Source organism: Corvus cornix, chromosome 4A (genome assembly GCF_000738735.6).
Source record: "Corvus cornix cornix isolate S_Up_H32 chromosome 4A, ASM73873v5, whole genome shotgun sequence".
NCBI classification, from domain to species: Eukaryota; Metazoa; Chordata; class Aves; order Passeriformes; family Corvidae; genus Corvus; species Corvus cornix.
This window is the reverse complement of record NC_047058.1, coordinates 2576066-2597808: the sequence shown is the minus strand read 5'-3', so window position 1 is coordinate 2597808 and position 21743 is coordinate 2576066.

Genomic DNA, 21743 nt, shown 5'->3' with positions numbered 1-21743 from the left:
CTGAACCCCACCAGTCACAAACTCCAGCTTTTTGCCCTCCAGAGGTACATCTGAAGACCTTCAGTCCAGCAAGTTCTCAGCAACAGGCAAAGGAGAGCTGGGAAGGAGCTGTGGCATCCCACAAGGTGGATTTGTCTCCTGGAGCTGGTGGGAGGAGCAGAGCAGGAGCCAGCAGCTCCTGGAGCCTGCTTCCCATCTCGGAGAGCACTGTCCTTCGCTCACATCCCAGCTGGAATTAACACAAGGGTGTTAAATCCAGCTGGGTGTTGGAAAGGATGAGTAAGTCTTTACTCTTACAAGAGTTCTTTTGGACAGAGGAGTCAAGATTTCCTTGGCAGCCAAAATTCATTGGTCCTGTTGGATTTTGCTTTGTGTTCTGACGGTTTCTCCTGTAGCTCTGTGTTTAGGTTCGCCCCTTGTTTCTATTTTCTCTTTCAGATTTGTCTTTCACTCCTCAGTTTTCTCTGACACCTGGGGAGGAAATGCAGCACTATCATATCTAAGTTATGTTTGCAGCATTCCAGTCTTGCAGACAGAATCCTTCAGATTCTGGGATCAAACAATAGTTAAGCTACACCCTGTTTCTCCAATTTTTTTTCCTTATTGTCTCACTTTTAATTTGCTATCCATAATGTGGATTGTATCAAACTACCAATTCCTTGGATAGTGTTTCTGAACAGGGGGTATCAGTTACTAAGCGATTTATTCTAAATGGATGTTTCCAACCATGTATTCCCAGATTCAGGAGCTGGGAGAAGGAATATTTGCTGCCTTTGAGTCAGTCTAAATTGATTTCCCCCCATATTCCAATTGTACTGAGAGAGGGAAACCACAACTTCCAGTTCCATCCCCCTTGAACCAGTACCACAACTTCACTGGGGCTAAATCCAAACTTTAACTGGCAAAATCCCATTTTAAGGGATGTTTCCTGCAGACACATCCCACAATCAATCTGCAGTTCAGCTGAGACACCTCCTTAAGGCACCAGATCCCAGCAGTCCTTCCTCTCTGCAGATAACAAATATCCCACCAGCTTCCAAAGAGTTTTAATTGGCTTGGAACTCTCAAATCCTGCTGCTTTCAAATGAGAACCTTTGAGAATCCATTTGGGAGATCGAGAAGAGGCTTTTGGGATTGGGATAACTCCTCCACCTTTAAGTTCTGTTGAGAAAATGGAGCATAGGGGAGGCTCCACATGTAGAACATCCCAGTGAAAAGTGAGAGAGACAAACAGTTCAGAACTGGCTTCTTAAAGAATCTAATTTTAGACTAAAAGCAAAGTTCCTCCTTTCTCTTCCCCCTGAAACCAGTGGAAGAATCCACAACAGTCCTATGATTCCCCCATAAATCAGGCCATAGCTAATCCCAGTTTGCACTGGGCTCTGACTGGGAAATTATAATCATCTGTGAATTAGAGCTGCACTTCTCACTTTCTCATTTCAGACTGAGTTATTGGGGCTTTGGGTTTTTTTGTTTGGGTCTGGTTTGGTGGTTTTGCTTGCTGAGTTTACATAAAACGCTTCGGGGTTGGGTTTTTTCCTGTTTTCTCTTCATAAGCAGAACCCAGGTGTTTCCCAGATTCGTCAGTAACTCTCAGGTTCCTCTTCCACCTAGTTCAGCCCCATCTCTCCTTTTCCCAGGATGTCTCATCATTTTTGTGTCTGGATAAAAAACCTTTGTGCGGTGTAGTCACCGCATGACCAAGCACCTTGTCTGGAAGAGCTGCAGCTCATAAATTCATGATGCAATCATTTTATTTCTGAGAATTCTTGTACAGGTGGAGGGGGGAAAAAAAAGGAGACTGCTGGTTTGTGGTTTAGACATCACTGAAACTGTAACAGTGTCAAGATGCAAAGATCAGCTCTGCTAATTCCTTTTTCTTCCTTTCTTTCTAGCTGGAAGGAGAACAGAAGTCTGGAAAAAGCGCTGGGCAGTCGCTGGATCAGGGATTTAGAATTAGCCTCATTAACATGCATTAATTAGATTTCTGCAGAGCCAGAGCCATCAGGCTTCAGGAAAACAATATCCTGCCTTTTGTCAGCAGCCTCACAGATGCGCCGGAGGAAGGGGAGCTGTGCCTTCCCCAGGGAGAGCAGCGCCCGGGGCAGGAGGGACCTTCCAAGTGAGCACCAGAGGCTGAGCAGCTTCACCAGCTGGGGGTGCTCAGACAGCCCAGAAAGCAAGAAGTGCTGGAAGATGCTGCCGTGGGAAAGGCGTAGGAAAGGGATAATTGTGTCCTGAGCAGTCCTGGGCTGGCAGGTGGAGGGAGGGACCCAGTGTCACCACGGCCCCTGAGCAGTGACAGACACAGGGTCAGGCGCAGGAAATGCCCATTACTTGCTGTCAAGTTGTTTCTTCTCTTAGCAAAACCACTCCTGAGAATCCCAGTCCTTTGTCCAGCTTCAGCCTGAGTGTCTGGGAGTGTCCTGGCTCATGGAAAGCTGCTGACCAGGGAAGACACCAAAGGATTTCCCCACGGAGGTCACCAAAGATGGCTTGGAGGGGAAAATTCATTTTCCTAAACAAAAGAGTAAATTCAGGCAAAAGGCTGCTGAGACTGGCACAGGAGCCTGCCTGAATTCCCTGGGGTTTCCCATTCCTTCAGGAAATACTCCCTTTGGAGTGGCAAGTTGGGAATTCTGTCCCTTTATATAAATTTGGCCTTTCCTCCCCACTGCTCGTCTTGATGTGTTTGACTGGAGCGTGACAGCCCTGACCAGAACCCAAACCAACCCTGGCGTGTTGGATAATCCCATGGGACACAAATCCCATGGGACACAAATCCCACGTGTCCCTGTGCTGCAGCTGCTGCAGAACCTTTTCCCTCGGAGTGCTCAGCCCCGAGCAGGGGCCGCAGGAGCACCCGGAGCAGGAGGTGGAGGGATATTTCTGCAGCTTTGCGTGCAGGCTCGCAGCCTCTTCTGGTTTCGTGCAGCTGTGGCTAAACTGTCGTTAGCTCCCCAGGTCTGCAGGCCACCGAGCTGTGACAGAAGTGTTGGGGTAGTAGATAACGACTCTGATTAATTATTCGAGCGCCTCGTGGCCTTTCTTGGGCTCAGCCCAGCGGGTGACGAGGTGGGGTGAGCTCTGTTTCACAGAGAGGATGAAGAAACAGCAAAGGCTAAGATACATCTTAATTCTTCTAATTCCTCATGTTGGTTTGGTCCCTTTGTCCTCAGCCCCTCATGTCACCGCTGGCTTGGCTTTGCTTTGGGGCTGCCTGTCCTGCCGAGAGCCCTCCCTGTGCAGAGCTCAGTCCCCTTCCTGCACCCCAGGAGTGGATGCACCCTGGGCCACATCAGAGGCCCCAAAACATCCTCACAGATTCTGGGGTCTTTTAACCTTCCTAAAGACCACAGCAGTCCCAAATCCTTCCCTCTGGAACAGCAGCAGGTTCTCAATCCGTTCCCTGTTCCGTCTAGGGAAGGGAAGCAGGGGTGAATCCTGAGAGCTCTCCCTATTTCTGTGCTTCCAACCCCAAACTTCAGTCCCTGGACCCATTCCCAAACACATCCTGCCCTGGGCTTGGAGGAACCCAGCAGGGATCGGCTGGAGGGAAAGGACCAGTCCTGGATCCACAGAAGCACATTCCCAGCCTGGAATCAGCAGTCAGGGTGGTGGCGAGGAGAGGAAAGAGGACTCGACTGTGCAGACAGGACACTGGTTTGCAAGAAAAGGAAGATCTTGAGGGGGCTGCTGGAAGGATGGAAGTTTGTGTGGGAGTAACCCAGTGTGTTCTTGTGGAAAAGTCTGGAAGCTGCAGAGCTGCCCAGCCCCCTGCAGGGACGTTCAGCAGCTGTTCCACATAAATATTTGCCACCTCAATACCCCCTGATGGCCCTGAGCAGCCTCACCTGGGGCTCCCCACGCCTGCCCACGGTTCCATTTAAGCTCAGCCTGGAACCTTCGTCCCCTTCCTTGCCTTGGGCATACTTGGCTCTGACCCTGCCTCCAGTACAGACCATCCCCATGCAGGTAATTTCCCTCTGGGGTGAACCCTTGGATGCATATTTGAATTTGTTTCCAGGCTGGGTTTTGACCCTGGCTCTTGGGGGAGGTTTTGAGGTCTTGTTGTAGCCTTGTCTCCAGTCCTGGCTCTGTTGCCTTTTTTCCTGCCTGGAATGCCTGGATGGACCCTGGGCTGTGCTTGTCCTGGCTGGGATTGTTGATGGGATGAGCTGCCCCTCCAGGAGGATTTCAGCTGAGGGATGAGGGTATTCCCTGTGCCAGGGCTATCTGTGGATCCCAGCCACCCTCGTGTTCCCTGGCAGCCTCCTGCTCAGCCCAAGGCCATACCCAAATTCCTGAGGGTGCCTGGAGAGCTGCTTCCTCCCAAAGGAGGCTGTTGGAGCAAATAATGGATTGGTAGGCTTTGAGGCCGGTGTTAGAGGGGGAAATGTTAGGATTTGGAGTGGATGCAGGGCTTGACAAGGTGTTGGTGCTTCCCACGTGTTCCCAGGGAAAAGGAAAATCTCTTACAATTTCAGCTCCTCAATTTCCCTTTCCATGAGCTGCCAAAATCCTTTTTTGCTCTGACCTGGCACATCTGGCATGAAAGTCAAAGCAGGGCCCCTTCTCCTTCAATTCAGGGCCTATCCTGCTTTTTTTTTTCTTTTCAAGCATGAACCTCTCAATAACGGGATGATGTGGCTCCCCCTTCTTCCTGAGCACCCATTTCTTGCTCCCTGGAGTTCATCCCAAATTCAGACACTTGTATTTCCAGGGTAAATAATTTCTCTGACAATGAATTTTTAGCTTCTTGGGACTTGCTGTTTTAAGTTTCTTTTTCAGTTCCAAGCTCTGCCTAAATAGACTTTCCCTTGCTGAAAATGTGCCTTCAGAGCAGGAAGGAACTTGACTTTGTGAAGATTTATGGCCCTTTTAACCTCATTATGGGACTATTTGTAACAATCAGCTTCAGTTCCACTTGAGATAGTAAAATTTCTGTAAGCCCTTATTTGCCCCAGGCTGGAAGGTATCAGCTACTGGAAAGCAATGAAATGAAGGAATTTATCCATATAAAACGTTGCAAATGTGCTGTTAAAATCTGGATCCTGTCTTGAGTTTTTAATGCAGGAGTCGAAGGATGTGGAGCTGGGAATAAAATGGAGGTGGAGAAGAAATAGAAGAAAATGCTCATTGTTAAAAATACCAAAAGCAACAAAATAATCACAAAAAAAACCTCCACTTGAGGTGGTTTTAAATGAACTTTTAGTATTTTCTGGCTGAAATGAAAACAAGAGCGAAAAGGTGTAGGGAAAGCAGGAGTTGTTACTGAGAAGATTTGAGAGGAGGAAAAGATGTTTTATTGAAACAGAGAACCTGATGGAATTTTGATACAAAGCACTTTCCCCAATTCTGGTCTGACACTTTTTCTATCCAACCTGAATTTCTTCTAGCAGTAAATACAAACCTGGGGTGTTTAAGGGAAAATTTCTCCCAGCAAGTGCTTAGTTTCTCCTTTTCTCCTTCCTCTCTACAGCTGCTGGTTTAATTAAGAATAGATTTCAAGGGGTGCTGATAATGGGATCCTTTCCAACCCAGGAGAGTCCATGACACAATTCATCTCCCAGAATTTATTTGGGACATCCAGTGTCATTATCAATGCTTTCAATTTAGAATTAAATAACTTTCCCAATGGTGTGAGAGTGGGGAGGAGACAGAGTTTTGTTCTGTAAACCTCAAAGGAGAAATCACTTTGCTTGGGCTGACACTTTTAACAGGTGTTTTTGATGTGTTGGTTTGGGGTTTTCGTACTTTTAGCCACTTCAGCTTTGAAGGTCAGGGTTTCACATCATCTTTGCATGGGAAATGGGATGATTTTCAGGCTGTGTCTGCTAGGGATGTTCCTGATTTACTGGGGAATTGTGAAGATAGCAAAAGTTCACCCTTTTTATGTCCATAAACTGTTTGTAATGGTTTGAAAAGTCTGTTCTAATGACCAGGGGAACTTGGGTTCCTTTGAGGGCAAGGACACCCTGGATAAAGGGGTTCATGAGGAAAGTCACTAAAAACAGCACCTGGATTTTTAGGGTCTCACACTCCTTCCCAGAATTTTGACACTGCTTCCTGTGGCATTGTGGCTCTGCCACCTCGGTGCCAAGGGGTTACTCTGAACTGCAGCTTTGAAGCAATTTGAGATCCATGAGCAATTTCTCATGGCAAGGAGGGAAAGTGGTGGGAAGGAAGGTGGAAAATAGTCCCAGCTGGAGTTTGTTTCACACCTGAGCCTCATCCTCAGGTCTGACCCAGGATGGGGATGGCAGGAGAAGAAGAGTTTGTGTGATGAGTGGGTTAATAATTGGATTTAGGGTAGCTCTGGGTGGTTTTTTGTGCTCTGACCATCCTTCTGTGGATTCTCTTGGTGCCATTTGAGGGGAGCGTTTGCTCCTCACCCTGGGGAAGTACAGCAGTGTTGCTGGGGGGAAACTTTCTTTCTGTAGGGACATTTTAGATGTTGTTTGGACGAACAACCTGAGCTGCTTGGAGCAATAAATCCACACCAAACACTGGTGCCAGTGAGTAGCTGATGTTCCAGGATGAGCTGAAGGGCTTGCACAGCAGAGCTGTTCTCACCCCCACTCTGAGCTGCTTAAAAGTTCCTTTTCTTGCCTGGAGTGTTTTCCCTCTGGCTGTGGGATGGCAGCAGGTGCCTTAACGCTGCTTGCACCAGGTAATTGTGGGAGTTGTGGAAAACAAACTCCTAAAAACAAACTTGGGCAGGCTGAAAGTGTTGGGTGTGTCCAGCCTGGAGATGAGAAGCTCCAGGGAGATCTTGGAGCCTCTTCCAGTGCCTAAAGGGAGCCCCAAGAGAGCTGGAGAGGGATTTTGGACAAGGGATGGAGGGACAGGACAAGGGGGAATGGCTTTAAGCTGAAGAAGGGAAGGTTTAGTTGGGATATTGGGAAGGAATTCCTGCCTGTGAGGGTGGGGAGGCCCTGGCACAGGTTGCTCAGGGAAGCTGTGGTTGCCCCTGGATCCCTGCAAGTGTCCAAGGCCAGGTTGTACAGGGCTTGGAGCAACCTGGGACAGTGGAAGGTGTCCCTGCCCATGGGAGGGGTGGGATCATCTTTAAGGTCTCATCCAACCCAAACCATTCCAGGACTCTCTAATTCTAATCCTTTCCTCTGCAGTAGCCTGTAAGAGATAAAGGAAGGATTTATTCCCCTGTGCCTAAATCTCTCCCTTTCCCTTATAAAAATGCAATCCATCTCTTATTTTCCCCCTTTAATTAATTTCTGCCCTTATCCCTGACACTGCTGAGTTTCCTCCTGGGGCTGTGCCTGTGGCTTTGAGTCCCAGTGGGATTTGTGCAGGATGGGGCTTCCCCTGTGCAGATAACGCCGAGCTTTGACTGACACTCACCCTGGAGCTCAGGGCACCGCCGTGGCAAAAGCCATTCCTGGCACGGGACTAACAAACCTTTCATCCAAGGAATCTGTCAGTGCTGGGATAAAGATGTCCCAGGGGAACAGGACCCTCAAAGCAGCTGGAGGGGGAGAGATGTGAATAAATGGCAGAGGATTTGCAGCATCTCAGGCTGCCTGGGATATAAGCAGCTTTTGGATGAGCTGGTTTTGAAGAGCTCTCATGAATTCTTTTTTCCTTATCTTCCCTCTACTTACAGGGCTCATGTGGATGCTTTTCCTGCAAAATACCCTCAGGTTTTTTTTTTCTGTCAGGGGATGAATTTACGGAAGGCAGCTCTTTGTGCTGTGTTTTCCTGGTTCCCTGAGCTCCGAGGAGATTTTTCGTGTCCCGCGGCTGCCCTCTGGTGCTCTCTAAACTCTGAGCAGGTCCCTGGGTATCACTCAGCAGATTTTCATTGAGATTTCATAGCCTGCAGCGACCGAGAGCTTGTTTCATGTTGCTTCTCTTGTGCCATTACTGCATTTGAAAGTATAATTTAGGACTTAAATGAACAAGCCCTAATAAAGACAACATTTTGTTATAATGGATTTTTTTCCCCCGTAAAATGCGGTTTCTTACACCCACATTTGTGTTCTTCACAGTTTCTGTACCCCTTTCCTTCTCATTTAACATTTCTTGCTGTCTTTTTTATACATATAACAATTTTGTGATGCACTGAACTTCACACAGGAAAAAACCCCACAAGAGTGGCTCTTTTCTTTAACTGGGCTGCAATTAAAGCTCTGCTCCCTTCAACGCTTTTGGTCCAGAAAGCCAAGCAATCAGATTAAGGAATTTGGGAGCACCTTGGATTCGCCCTTTCAAGGTGACTGAAATAAGAGGCAAAAAGCCTGTGAAATTCAAGGCTTAAAAGTGAGATTTTTGTCCCTGAGATTTTTGTCCCTGAGTGCACACATTTACCTAACTGTGAATAAATAATGTTTTCTAGCAGAAGAGTGGGAAAATAAGCTCTGTAAAGAGCATGTTCCTGCTTTTCTAAACCCCAGAGAAGAACTGATGGTGTGGATGGAATTATTTATCCCTGGAGAAAGATCTCCTTGTGCTCAGAACCCAAATCATCGCATGGATAAAATCGAGGAGCATCCTTTGGCACCTTCAGGGATCAGACTTTTACAAAAACTGCCTTAAAAAAGGAAAGGACAGCGGAGTTTTGAGAGCTGTCCTTTGGGAAAGCCAGCAGGGATTTGTGCCTGCCTTGGGGAGAGTCCTGAAAGCCCCAGGATGTTGGAATCCAGGTCTCAGCACAGCACTTTCCACCCTGAAAAGATTAATTATTGAGGCCCAGGTTCTAATGACAGCAAGGGCTGGGAACTGAGGCAAACAAAGCTCCAATGCTCCCCCGGAGCCCTGGCCACCTTCCAGTCCCCTGGGTGGGAAAAAATATTGATTGAAACTCGCCAAAACCTCCTTCCCATCATTGCTAAAAGGGGTCTCCAAGAGTCCTGGTTTCTCAGGTTTAACATTAATTTCTTGTTTTGCTGTGTAATCTGCCAATTCAATATGCTGTGCTTTAGGGAATAGGAGCTTGATTTGCTGGAAAGCACAAGACACAGCCCTGAAAAATCCCTCCTTTTCCAAGTCTAGGAGTGGTGCACCCCTCACCTGCAGACTGCAGCACGAACAGCAGGGAGGGGGGAAATCAGCATCTCTAAGCAGTGGAATTATGACTCGTCACCTCCTGAAGCTTTGCAGGGCAGAAAGCAGGAGAAAATCCCTGGAGAGGGTGACTGGCAGGGTCTGGGGTTAGGGGGCAGCCCCTTCTCTGTGGAAGCAACTCCCTGGATGCTGCTGAGTCTGGGAGAGTTGCAGGGAGGGAGGTTGGGTGGGAGTGGGGTGTCAGTCACTCACTCACCCATCCGTGGCTGTCAGAGCCCTCCTAATGGATCCAGGAGATCTGGATCCTGAGGAGTTTCGAGGTGGGATGGGGGCTGTGGGGCTGCACAGCAACCAGGTCCAGGAAGTCTTCAGGAAAAGGATCCTGCAGAAAATGGGGTCTGGCGATGCTGCTGAGCAAGGGAGCTGCCTCAGCCCTGAACGATCTCAAAGTAAATCAGCAGTTGCCTCCCCAGCAATCTGCTCTGCAGAGTCTGAGTAAACTCAATCACTTTAACGAGGAGGGGGGTTGTAAACTTGTAGTAGCAGCAGCTCAGTAGCGTTCTGCTTAGCAGAGCTGTGCCAGGGTCTCACTGCCTTGTGCCTGGGAATTATTTAGGAAGCAGTGGTGGGAGGTTTTGGCTTGCCCCTGTAGCCCAAAATCCCCCCAAAAGCTGGACCTTGTTGTTTTTTGGCAGAGGCACTGCTGTGTTTTTAATTCCTGCCTCGTTACCCCAGCACAGTCATTTCTGCAGCAGGGAACAGGATGGGCTGGTGGGGTGTGGGTGCTTTTTGGGCTGAGAAACGTCTGTGTAGGAGGTGATATCATCAGTGATTCTGGACCTCGGAGCCTCTGCCCTTTGCCTGGTGCCTGGGAGAGGCAGTTTCAGCATGTGATAGATGGGCTGACTATGACAACGTGACTCATGCTGGTTTAAGTTATTTTGCGTTTTATGCTTTGTTTAGGGGTTTTCTTTCCTATCTGTCCTACATCACCTTCCTCTTCTGCCTTGTTACATTTGCTCCTAGGCAGCTGTCTCCTTCCCTCTAGTTCTTAGAGGCTTCCTTTTATCTCTTTATTTTTACCCCTTCATGTCTTTCCCCCAGCTGTCTGCACATCCTCTTTTCATCTCTATCCATTGTTCCTTGTATCCTCCATTCCCCTGGGATCACAGAAGGACTTTGAACTCTGTCTCCTCTATTTTTTAATTAGGTAAAGCCTTCAGCCCATCTTAGCTGATCCCAGCCTATGATTTTTCACACAGGGTATCACGTTTAACTGGTAAAACCAAGCTCAGGGTAGGTTGAGGAGATGCTTGGGGAGCAGCAGGTGCCAGGCAACATCCAGGTGGATTTCCAAGGGCAGGTGGATGCTGGAAAGGTAGAACTAAGGCTGCTCCTACCTTTAAAAGTGCCCTAAGGCTCCGTGAGCAGGACCTGCCTGGAGCAGGTGCCATCCCTGTGCCCCCAGGGCACAAACACAGGCTCCTGATGAACCTGTTCCTTCCCAGGGTCCCACTCCAGACCACAGCAGAAGGGTTGGGATGACCTTCCAGCCTGACCCCAGCTGATCAGCCCTGTGGTGTTCCAGGGGCATCACCTGCCCACAGATCCCTGATCACATCCCACTCCCCGTGAGCCCCTTGGATCACAGGTGAGGAGTCAGAGCCCCTTGCTGAGCATGCAAAGCCCCATTTTGGGTGTGCCATGTTTGAGTTGTTCATGGAAGCTGGAAGAAAAGGTGGCTCCTGTTCCAGAGTTGTATCTGAGATGGGATAATTTGCATTTCTGTTTGTTGTGGTGTCTCCTGAGCCATCCCAGTGACATGAGAGAACTGGTGAAGGCCCCTGGGAGTGTGCCGAGTTATCCCCGAGCCCTGTACAAGGTATTTTAACCTCAGTTCTCACTTGAAATGTGCCCCAGAGTGTCAAAGCCCAAAGAGAAACACTGAGAGTGCCAAGAAATCAAAGTGTTGCTATTTTGAAATCATTTCAGAGCTCTTGTCTTGAGCTCCAACACTAAATCCAACGTGGCAGTGCTGGTTTGGCATCTCGAGGCCAGGCAGGCTGATGGCTGTGGTTGGGTCCGTGGCCACCCAGAATGACCCCCAGAGCCCAGCTGGATGTTCACAGCCTCCTTCCCACTGCTGGATTTGACTTGAGCTGGGTTTTTGGAGGGGAAGAACAGGATTGTCACCAGTGTGTCCATGAAAGCCCCTGTGCAGGTGCAGGGGTGGTTTGGTGCTCCAGGTGTCCAAAGTGCAGGAATCTGCAGACTCTGGAGGTGTGGATTTCTGGCTTGGTTGTACAGCTCTGTGTCCGGGGAAGTTGTTGTTGTTTTGAGGGAAAGTTGTCCATGTCATTTCCATGGTTTGGGAGAAACCCAGACTGTGGGGAAGGGCTGGGCTGAGCCCTGAGCCAGTGCTGCTTCTGAGTCCTGACAGCTCAGGGCCACTCAGCAGAGCTCCTTAAGGCTGCTCCATCCCTCGGGATTTGGGGATGGCTTCAGGATCCCTCTGAAGGCTGTGCTGGGGTCACACCAGTCCTGTGGCACAGCTCTGAGCTGAGGCCACCGCTGGGCTGTGTTCAAAACCAAATGAATTTGGGCAGCAGCGTGGGTTGGTTTCCTTCTTTTCTGTGTATTTCTAAACAATCAGTACAAATTCCAGTCCTCCAATTAACAGAGAAAATCTGGATTCTTTAAAGGGAAATCAGATTTCTGTCAGCAACCTGCCCTGGCCCTTCTTCTGTCCCTCAGTGGGACTACAAAAAATAACTGCTTTGACATCAGGGACTAGGGCAGAGAAGACTAATTAAAAGTATTTCTGCAAGATTCCCTTGAAAATAAATCCTCATTTCCTCTCTTGCCCTGCATCTTCACCAGAAAGATTTCCATTGCCATTTCTCCTCTTGCATTAGGAAGCACGAGTGTTGAGTGATGTGTGGATACACAGGCAGTGGGAGCAGACCAAGAATGTGCAGCTCCTAAAAGGAAGGATTTTTGCATTTGGATGTTCACCTTAGAAGGGTTTTTACTTTTAGCCCAAGCTTAAAAAGAAGTTATTCTTGGGTGTTTGGCAGCAGCTTTGCTGCAGAAGTCAGTAATCAGCTATTTAAATAATGCCCTTTCCCCCTTGCCAGCTTTTCCTGCTTTAAAAGAGTTGCTATGGGAATTCCAACTTGCCATAGGATCAGAGTTTGACTGTGAATCGAGAAACAAAGGGGACTGGAAGAAAAGTCTTTTTTATCTGAATACACATCTTCAGCAGTGATCGCTTGTAATCAAAATTCCTCCCCTGATTTCCCGCTGGAGACACCAGGCTGGCTGCAGGACAAGCAGAGCTCACACGAGTGATTTTTGGTCGCTATGGAGCTGGGAATAAACAGCCTTTTTCTTAGGATGGTCTCCAAAATACCACTGGGGCTTGCTGGCTAACACACAGTTCAACCCCTGAATTATTTGCATCCCCTTGTGTTTCGATTGATCCTGTGTTTCCTTAGTTAAAATGTTCATTTCCATGCGGGGATGGAGCTTCCTTCCTATTTCAGGATCAGAAATCTGCACTTTCTGCCAGCTTTTTTTTCCCGAGGAATTAAGTGGCAGCCTCTGAGATCCCTTGGGGAATGTTGGGATGCTGAGCTCCAGTGTTACCTGGGCAGGTGGAGGTTTGGGAAGTACAAAGTAATGAAAAAACAGAGAAATAACTGAGGTGGGAGGATTTTTTTTTCCCTGGTGTGAGGCTGCGGTTGGGCTCTGCTGTTCCAGGAAGAGCAAGATGTGACCTTGAGCTGCCCAATCTGCCTGGGTGTGATAAATCCCCCTCAGGTCTGGTTTAGAGGGTGTTACAAAGCTCAGCCACAGCTTTCAGCAGCTCCAGGAGGTGCCTGCAGGCCTCTCCCAGAGCCCAAAAACGAGCTGAATTCTTCCTGGGAATGCATCCTTCAAACTGGGACAGGCTCAGCTCATCCAGTGCATGTCACTGATCCAGACAGACACCAGGCCTGGCTCTGGGCTTCATCCAGAGCTTACTGCAAAAAGGAAAAAAGAGGGGGGGGGGGGGAAAAAGGAGTAAAAATATGCAGGATATGTTTTCCTAAGAGAGCGCTGTGGAATAGGATCTCTCACTTCAAACCCTGCAGGGAAAGGAAGTGAATTTGATCTCTGCTCCTTGCCTAGAGCCCTTAGGTTGCTTTCTGGAGCAGCCGAGTGAGACAAAGCCAGGAAAAATAGATCCTGTTGTAGCCATTGGTCTTCCCCTGCTCCAGCTGCAAGTGCCTGTTCAGCCTCAGCAGAGGAGATTTTCCTGCTGGAGCTGTGAAACGGAGCTGGTTTTATTGGGAACTGCTTTAAATCTCCCGCGTTGTCCATTTTCCCCTGAAATACTGAGCAGGAGAGCAAAGGGAAAGGGCAGCCCAGGAGAGGTGTGAAAATCCTGCTGCTGGCAAAGTCCCTGTTTGCTCCGAGCCTGCGTGGTGCTGGCTTGGGATTTCCTGTTTGGAGCAGGGAGAGAGCTCTGGGGTGATCTCTGTTACCAGATAAAGGTCATCTGTAAGGATGAGACAGCTCAGCCAAGGGGCTCTGCAGGAATCAGGGGGAGTGCACAGGCTGCTGCTCCCGAGGTGGGAAGCATTAGGCACATCCATATGGAGCGGAGCATGTGTCCCCCTTAGAGGATCCCAGGATGGCTGGGGATTAATGGGGCCTTAAACCCCATCTCGTTCCAGGGGCAGGGACACTTCCAGAGCCCAGGTTGCTCCAAGGCCTGTCCAACCTGCCTCTTTCTGTAAAGCTTCCAGGGAGCACCTTTGGCTGGGATGGGGATTTTAACAGCTTGTTTCCCAGACAGCTCCTGTCAGAGTGGGAACTCTTGGATTCTCCCTAAATACAGAGATGGAAAGACTGCACAGAGCTGCTTCTGAGAGCTCTCACATGTGAGATGAGATCCTGAACTCAAGGGTAATTCCAGCTCTTGTCCACTCCACACACCACAGGTTCCTCTGCCTAATCAGGGATTTTTCCATCCCTCTGCGATGTAGATCCATTTGTAGCATTTTCCTTGTACCCAGAAGTCCTTTTTGAGCTGTGGTACCTCAGTGTGTCCTTTCCTGTGAGTATTCCCATGGCTGGCTGTCCTGCAGCACATTTTCCTGGGGCCAGGCTCCATGGAATCCCTGCCAGCTCTAATCTGCAGCTCAAGTGACTTGGCACCCAATTCCCACAAAGCCCCTTGGCATCCTACACCTCCGTACACATCCCAGATACTCATATTTATCTTTCCCTGATTAGGGCTCGTCTGTTGGGGAGTTGCTGCAGATGTTTCTTTATTTAAACCATGCTGGATGAAGGGAAGGAAGGAAAGAGAGCCCCCTGAGGAGGAAGGAGATGTTTCACAGTGTCCTTTACTCTGCAGCAACCCCAATGCCAGGAAAATGTGTCCATTGCTCATAATTCTTTTTGTCTCATTTGTTCTTCCCTCCTGCTCCCCTCTCAAAAAAGAAAAAAACCCGAACAGGAATTCCCTGCTTCCTTCCTTCCTTCCTAATTAAATCTCCCTGCCTATAACCAAGGAGGTCTATCCATGTGATCAAATGATGGTTGGATCGGCTCAGCAGGAAATTTGGTAGGAAAATACAGCTCCAGCAGCTTAGCAGGGTTTATTTTTAGGGCCCATGCACTCGTTTAACTCTGGGATGCAAAGTGCCAGACTCCCATTGTTGTCAGATGGCTCCTGTCCCACCAGGCTGGGTCAAACCTGTGACTCACAGGAGAGGGGGAATGGCTTTGGCAATGCACTGGGATTTTTTTCTCTCCTCCAGTGTAAGATGTCGATGAAAAAACCTCCAGTTTAAGACAATAAAACTTGTTTGCAGAACAAGCTCCCAGCTTTTTCGGATTAAAAATTCCTGTTTGTAATCAAAACACTGTTGCAATCTTTGCAAAGCACCTGAGGTTTTGGGGCTGGGGGCTCCTGCAGATGTTGGGGCGGCTCTGCTCGGGGCTGGCCAGGTGTGAGCCAAGCCCCGAATGGAAACAGCAGGGCTGTGTGAGCTCAGCCCTGTTCCTTGGCCAGAAATCCCTGGATTTATGGAACCTGGAGCTGTGCTGAGGCAGGATCAGGTTCAGGTGTGAGCTGCTGGGCACCTGGCCAGCTTGGCAAGGGGAGTTGACCCCTGTGGAAGATTCAGGTCCATGAGTTATTTGAAGAAATTTATGATCTAATTCCAGCACACAGCTTCCCTCCTCTCCCTCAGCCTTCCTCCTTCCAAATCATGGAATTGTTTAGGTTGGAAAAGACATCTGAGATCGAGTCCAGCCGTTAACCCAGCACTGCCAAGAGCACGACCATAAACCATGTCCCCATATCCTCACCCTCCTTTGTAGGACGAGCTACTCCTTCTAGAATTCCCTGAATTGGTTCCTGGAGATGCACATGGAGTTATCCTGGACTCCTTCCTGCTTCCCTTTCTGCCCTTTGGCTCTTCCAGCACTGCATGCAGTCGGAGACAGGCAGGGATACAACAAGGATGTGCTTGCAGGCCATCATCCATAGGGGTGGGAAAACCTTATGGCATTTCTGGTGAAGTTTTGGTAGCAGAAAAATCCATGTGTGATTTCAAATCCCTCAACAGCCAAAATGCCCAGTCCTGCGCTTTTAACATTAGTCCCAGTCTGGCTGAAGGCCGTGGCAAGTCAAGGACTTCCCAGGAATTCAGGCACTTGTTCTCACTGCTGGACAGGGGTTATCCCGATTATTTTTTCCCTCTTTGCCTTGTGACTGATCCCCACAATCTGTCCTGCTTTGTCTAACAGGAATCCAAAGATAACTGTCCCTCCTCAGCTGTTGGCTCCCAAGAACTAAAGGATGTTTTTAGCAGTGTTTTTCATTCCTTTCCCAAGGACAAGGTGCTCCATTAGCAGAAAGAACTCTGCTGTTGTGAGGGCTGGAGTGCAAACCCAAACAGGTTCAGATAATGAAATAAAAATGGGAGTAAGAGATGAAATAGTGTGGGAATCACCCTTTAATTCTCATTTAAACCACAGGTCTATGAGGATGAGGAGGCTTTGAGAGGCTGCTGCTGTCAGCCAGGGAGTTTCAATGTTCAGGAGTTGGATTTAAGACTTCACATGGAAATAAAAGTCCACCTTCAGCATGTCCCTACTGTTTGTTCTGGAGAGGGGCTCTGTGAGGCTGCAAAGTTGGCTTAGAAGTTCCCATTGTCCTCCCTCCATGGACACCTTCTCTGTGGAGCACGGGGATGGACAGGATAAAGCTGTTCCCAGGATCCTGGTTAAAAGATCCTGGTTAAAAATAAAATAAACCTCTTTTTGGGGGAGGTGGTGGAAATTAGAGTTCCATTTGATTTGAACTTGTATTGCAGAGATTCAGGGGACAATGTGCCCTCCCAAGCAGGTGTTGAACAGCTCAAGGCAATGGGGGAGCCAGAGGCAGATGTGGAGAGGAGAAAGGATGGCAGCATCCAAAATCAAGGTCATTGTCCTCCCCCCACCAAAAAAGAGAGGAACAAATGTCCTGTGAGCCTTGGATTTAGAGAGTGTCAATTAACAACCAGGAGTTGTGTTTAAAGGGGGAATTGTAGGATAAATATTTGGGAAGGAGTGGCTGTGGCAGGACAGTGTTTTACAGGTATGTCCCCATCCTCAATCCTACTGTGATCTCTCACTGCTCCGCTGGTTTGGAATGAAGAGGAAATAGATGGGAAAAGGCAGGAATTGCCAAAAAGCTACTTTTATGACGAATTTCCCCAATATTCCCTTTTTCTTTGGATTGGGATGGTTCCATCATCCATGTCATCTCTCACAAGTGGGAATGGGGTTGGAAAACTCCAAATTATTCTCCTGAGTAACCCTGAGGGAAGGAGCTTTTCAAATGGTATCATTTGCAATGCAGGATCTGGAGGTGAGTGCAGGAACTTCAGTGGGATCCTTTGGCCCCCTGTCTGTGGCCTCCAGCTGTCCCTGTGCCAGGGGGAAAACTGCAGCCCTAAGCCAGAAAGAGAAAATTCCTCCTCCCGGTATTCCAGGATGTGATTGTTGGACTTAGGACTGAAATTTGCCCTTTAATAAATCTGAACCTTTTTCCTGTCCAAACCTGAAAATGAAGCAAGGTCTCAAATCCTGTCAGCCAATTCCAGGCCTGGCTTAATCCTGGTTTTAAGAGGAAGTTTTGCCTCTGTGCTGGAAATTTGGGTTCTGATGGCTCTGCAGTTGTGTGAACAAATCTCAGCTCTGCTGAGACCTCGAGCTCTGAGTGGTGCTGATCATGTTATAAGTAACAAAATATTCCCTGGAGCTGCACAATCAACACCTGGCCTTGCTGGATCATGGCCTGGGCTTACACCAGGCTTTATTTTGGGGGGCTTTTCTTTAGTCCAGGCTTTCAGTGTGTAATGGGCTGTTACAGAGCACCCAGAGTTTATAATGTTACTAATGCCACCATGCCACTGTTTAAACGGGATCATTTTTTCTTTGTGTGACCTATGTAAAATTTGTAAATTATTTCCCCAGACTCTTCATCTGTGCAGCAGGAGATCTGAGATACCTCTTCTACAGCACTTTCCTCAGCTCCCTAATGCAGCTAATATTGATTTAGGACAAAAAATAACACCTCCCCTGGGGATCTGCTGCTAATTCAGTGTTGTCTGTGAGGTTCTCAGAGTCCTTGAGTAAGGTTTCAATTTTCTCTGGTGCTGAGAGGGCTTTTATTCCACCTCACTTCCAGGGATAACACATGAGACCAGCTTTGGAAGCAGCACAGCCCTTCCAGTGGTCAAAAGATATTTTTAAGGTTAATTTTATTCCATTAGCAATGTGTCATCCTGGGCAGGAAAGATGGGAACTTGGGGAAATAGAAATTAAAATAGGTTCAGTGCAACTGCTTTGGCTTTTTCTGTGTGTTGTGGTCTGGGAAGTGATCTAGGGAATGAGTTCCAAGAAAGTATTCCATGACTGCAGAGGCGATTTGGGTTAATGATGGAAGAAATGGGAGGATTTGTACAAACCAAGAAAAAGGAATGACCAGTTTCCTTGCTGAGAGTTTCCAGGAAAATCTGCATGTGTGCTGGATGTACTCAGGATTTGAGAGGGCTGCAGAGAAAGTGAAATTTAAATATTATTCCAGCTAATATTGTGTATTTATGTAAGTCAGGGTAAATGAGCACACTCACACGTTCTGTTGTACCGGAAAAAACTTTCCTTTTTCATTATCCACACACGTCCGCAGAGATACAGAAAAGAGCAAACAGTGCAAAACATGGGCGTTGGCACTTCTATACAATATTTACATTGCTCAAATCCCTCAGGCAGGGAAAAGCCAGCCCAGGTTTTTCTTAGGAACTGGACAGTTTTCTTGGAAAACATATGCCAAGTGATCCCAAAAAGAAACCACCACCCTCCTTGCTTGCTGCAGTGTTTTAGGGGTGTGAGTGTCCTGGTGTTTTGCACGGAAATTAAATTTAAGAATTAAAATCAAGAGCAGCCAGCAGCGTTACATGCCAGTTTTAAGTGAAGTGATGTTTTCCAGAGGAAAAAACCAGGAATAGCTCCATGTTTTGCTGTGAAATGTGCACATTTTATAGGGCTTAAAATCACTGTCTTAAATCATGGAATGGTTTGGGTTGGAATTGACCCTAAAGACCATGGGCAGGGACACCTCCCACTATCCCAGGTTGCTCCAAGCCCTGTCCAACCTGGCCTTGGACACTTCCAGGGATTTCACATCAGGCAGACCGAGTTTTTAATCATACCCAGATCCTGACAGAACAAACAGGAAAGGGAGGAGATTCCCATGGTTGGAATCTGTGCTCAGAGAAAAGGATCTTTGACCACTCAAAGATGTTTTGGGTAGATCTTCCTCACTTTCTAAGCTCTTTGAGTGCTTGAACCTCCAACAAACTTAATTTTCTCCAAGTGGCATCTCCATGGCACAGAATTCCAGGGAGATACAGGTTATGTATAAATACCATAACGGGATGAGAGGGAATGGCCTCAAGTTGTGCCAGGGGAAGCTTAGATTGGATATTAGGAAAATTCTTTCACAGAAAGGGCTGTCAAGCATTGAAACAGTGGGAAGTAGTGGAGGCCCCTGGAAGTGTTCAGAACATGTGTGGATGTGGGGGACATGGGTTTGTGGTGAACATGGTGGGGCTGGGTTGATGGTTGGACTTGATGATCCTGGAGGTCTTTCCAACCTTAATTCCATGATTCTAAGGGTGATTTATGGTCCTTGGAGTGTCAGAGGGTGAGTGCACAGCTCAGACCCAGCCTGGGCTCTGGGGTCAGCATTCAGAAATAAAAACTCCAGCTTTCCTGGAATTACAGGGGAAACAAGGCTTGGGCTGCTAATCCATGGAGAGCAGCTCTGCCTCTTTCCTCAATTAACGCTGAGCACCAAAACCTGCTTAGTGAAGTGAGGGCTGCTTTGTTCCTGTCCCTAAATCCTGCCCCAAGACTCTTGGGCACAGCAAAGCTTTGGGGTTATCCTGTGCTGAGGGTTCCCCGTGGCCAGCAGGTCACACCAAAGGACACTTTCACAGGAGCCACTGCTGTCCCTGAGGGGACAATTTCCTGCCTGTGGACAGCAACCCTTCCTGCTGGGAATGGCATGGGATGTCTGTGGGGACGCTGGCTTTTGAGAAGGTTATCAGAAGTGCTGTATCTCTCTGGCACATGGGAATTCCTTCTGGGTCATCCGTGTCTTTGTGCTGGGTAGGGAGCAGAGCCTCCCTCCCTCACCCATGCAGAACTCCAGGGAGAACCAACAAAAAACTTCCCAGGGATAGTTTTAGAGGGATTTCAAGGCTGGATCCATGCAGGGAGCAGGGATAGGAGGAGTAGAGGCTCGCTGGCTGATGTATGCATGCAGCACAGGAACCTTCCATCCCTCTGGCTCACCCAAGAGCTAATCCATGGCTTTTATACATGACTTGTGCTGCCTCTTTGCCCTTGTGTTTCTTAGATGTAATTCTGGGTAGTTTGCGCCGATTGTGCAAAGCTGCTGGAGATTTACACAAGATTTACCCAAGATTTACACAGGACTTGGCACCTTTCACCCATCGTAGGGCCCGTGGTGGCACCGAGAGGAGCTTCCCTGGGACTGTGGAACAGGGCCGTGCTTGCCACTGTTGTGACAGCTTAGACTGGCACAGAATTTCACCAGGTGTGGGCACCCCAGGGTGGGTTTGGGCTGGGCAGAGGGCTCAGGAGCCTTTTGGAGCTGCAGCTTTTCCAGCTGGGCAATGGGTTGCAAAGCTGGTGAGCGAATGTTGTGGGAGGACTGGGGAATGGGAACAGGGAGCTGGCTGGGAGCAAGGAAATCCATGATTAATGTTTGTTTAGGATCTCTGGGTCCTGTCTCAGCCTCAGCTAAAGGCAGTGACTTTTAATTAATTTGATTTTTTTTTTAAGCTTGAAGTTGAGGCGTTGTCTTTGCTGACAGCAGCCCTTCGTAGGGGGGGAGGAACACTCAGCTGCCCCTCAGCCAGAGAAACTGGGAATCCATTTTCCTGCCACCCTCTCCTCCCAGCTTGGCTTTGCTGACATCTGAAAAATGACTTTTCCTCTCTCTGAATGCATAATTGGTTATTTATCCACAAACCATGGAGTGTGTACTCAGTGTACCTGACCTAGAAAAAAACAGATTAGTCAAGACCTGTCCCAGGCAGATGTGAGTGTCAGTCATCATGTGATCCCCATATAATTTATGAGGTCTTAAATTACAAAATAATGGATCTTTTCAGTTGGCATTTTGGCACAGGATGATAGGATTACATTTTATGTGAGAATATCCACCACAGCTCTTGCCCCATAAAACTGCAAACAGAAATTTGTAAGCGTTGGCACTGGTTTGGCTCCCAAAAAGACACCCATTATGCTGGGATTACAGGCAGGCCATGGATGTGGAGCCTGGAGCTTGTCCAGTCCCAGGCAGTTCTTTCCCTCTTCTCTTTTAACATTTCCTTCAGAAGGCCAGACAGTGGTTTCTAGCCTGGATTTTTCTTTCTTCCCTTGGATTTAACCAGAGGAAGGCCTGTGGAGCACACCCAGAGCAGAAGGTGTCTCAGGGCTCTGGAAATGAGAGATTCTGCAGCCACCAGACACGAGAATAGCTCTGTCCCACAAAGTTCCCAAATCCCACAAACCCTGGGATCTCTTCTTGCTTTGCAAGTGGAAAGCAGCAGCTTTAAAATAAGATTCCCAAGCTGGCAGTTGGATTTTGCCCACTGAGAGCAAGCTCAGTGTAAACAGGTTTCTCATCTCTCTGTAAATCTGAATTAATCAGGGGTTTGCCTCAGAGAAGAGCATTTTCTCATGTTCCAGATACTTTTCTTGCGAATAGGAAGATGTGTTTTTAGGCCTAGGTGGGATTCTTGGGGCTGTCCTCTGCAGGGCCAGGAGCTGGGCTTCCATGATCCTTGTGGGTCACTTCCAGCTTGGGATATTCTGTGGTCTAAATGCACCCTCAGTTTTTTAGCAGATCCTTCTCACTCTCATTCCTTCCCTCTCCCACCTCTAGAAATGGAGCTTGTTAGTGAACTCTTCCTGCTCTTTTCCTTCTCTCTCTCATCCCTAAAAATGCAGCTTGTGTCTCATTAAGTCCAGTTCCCGGCAGGGTGTTGGGATGGGGTGCCCCATTTCTCACAGGGTTTGGGGTGTGTCAGAGCTGTTGATGGTTCCCCAACCCTCCTGTTTGCCATGGGGTG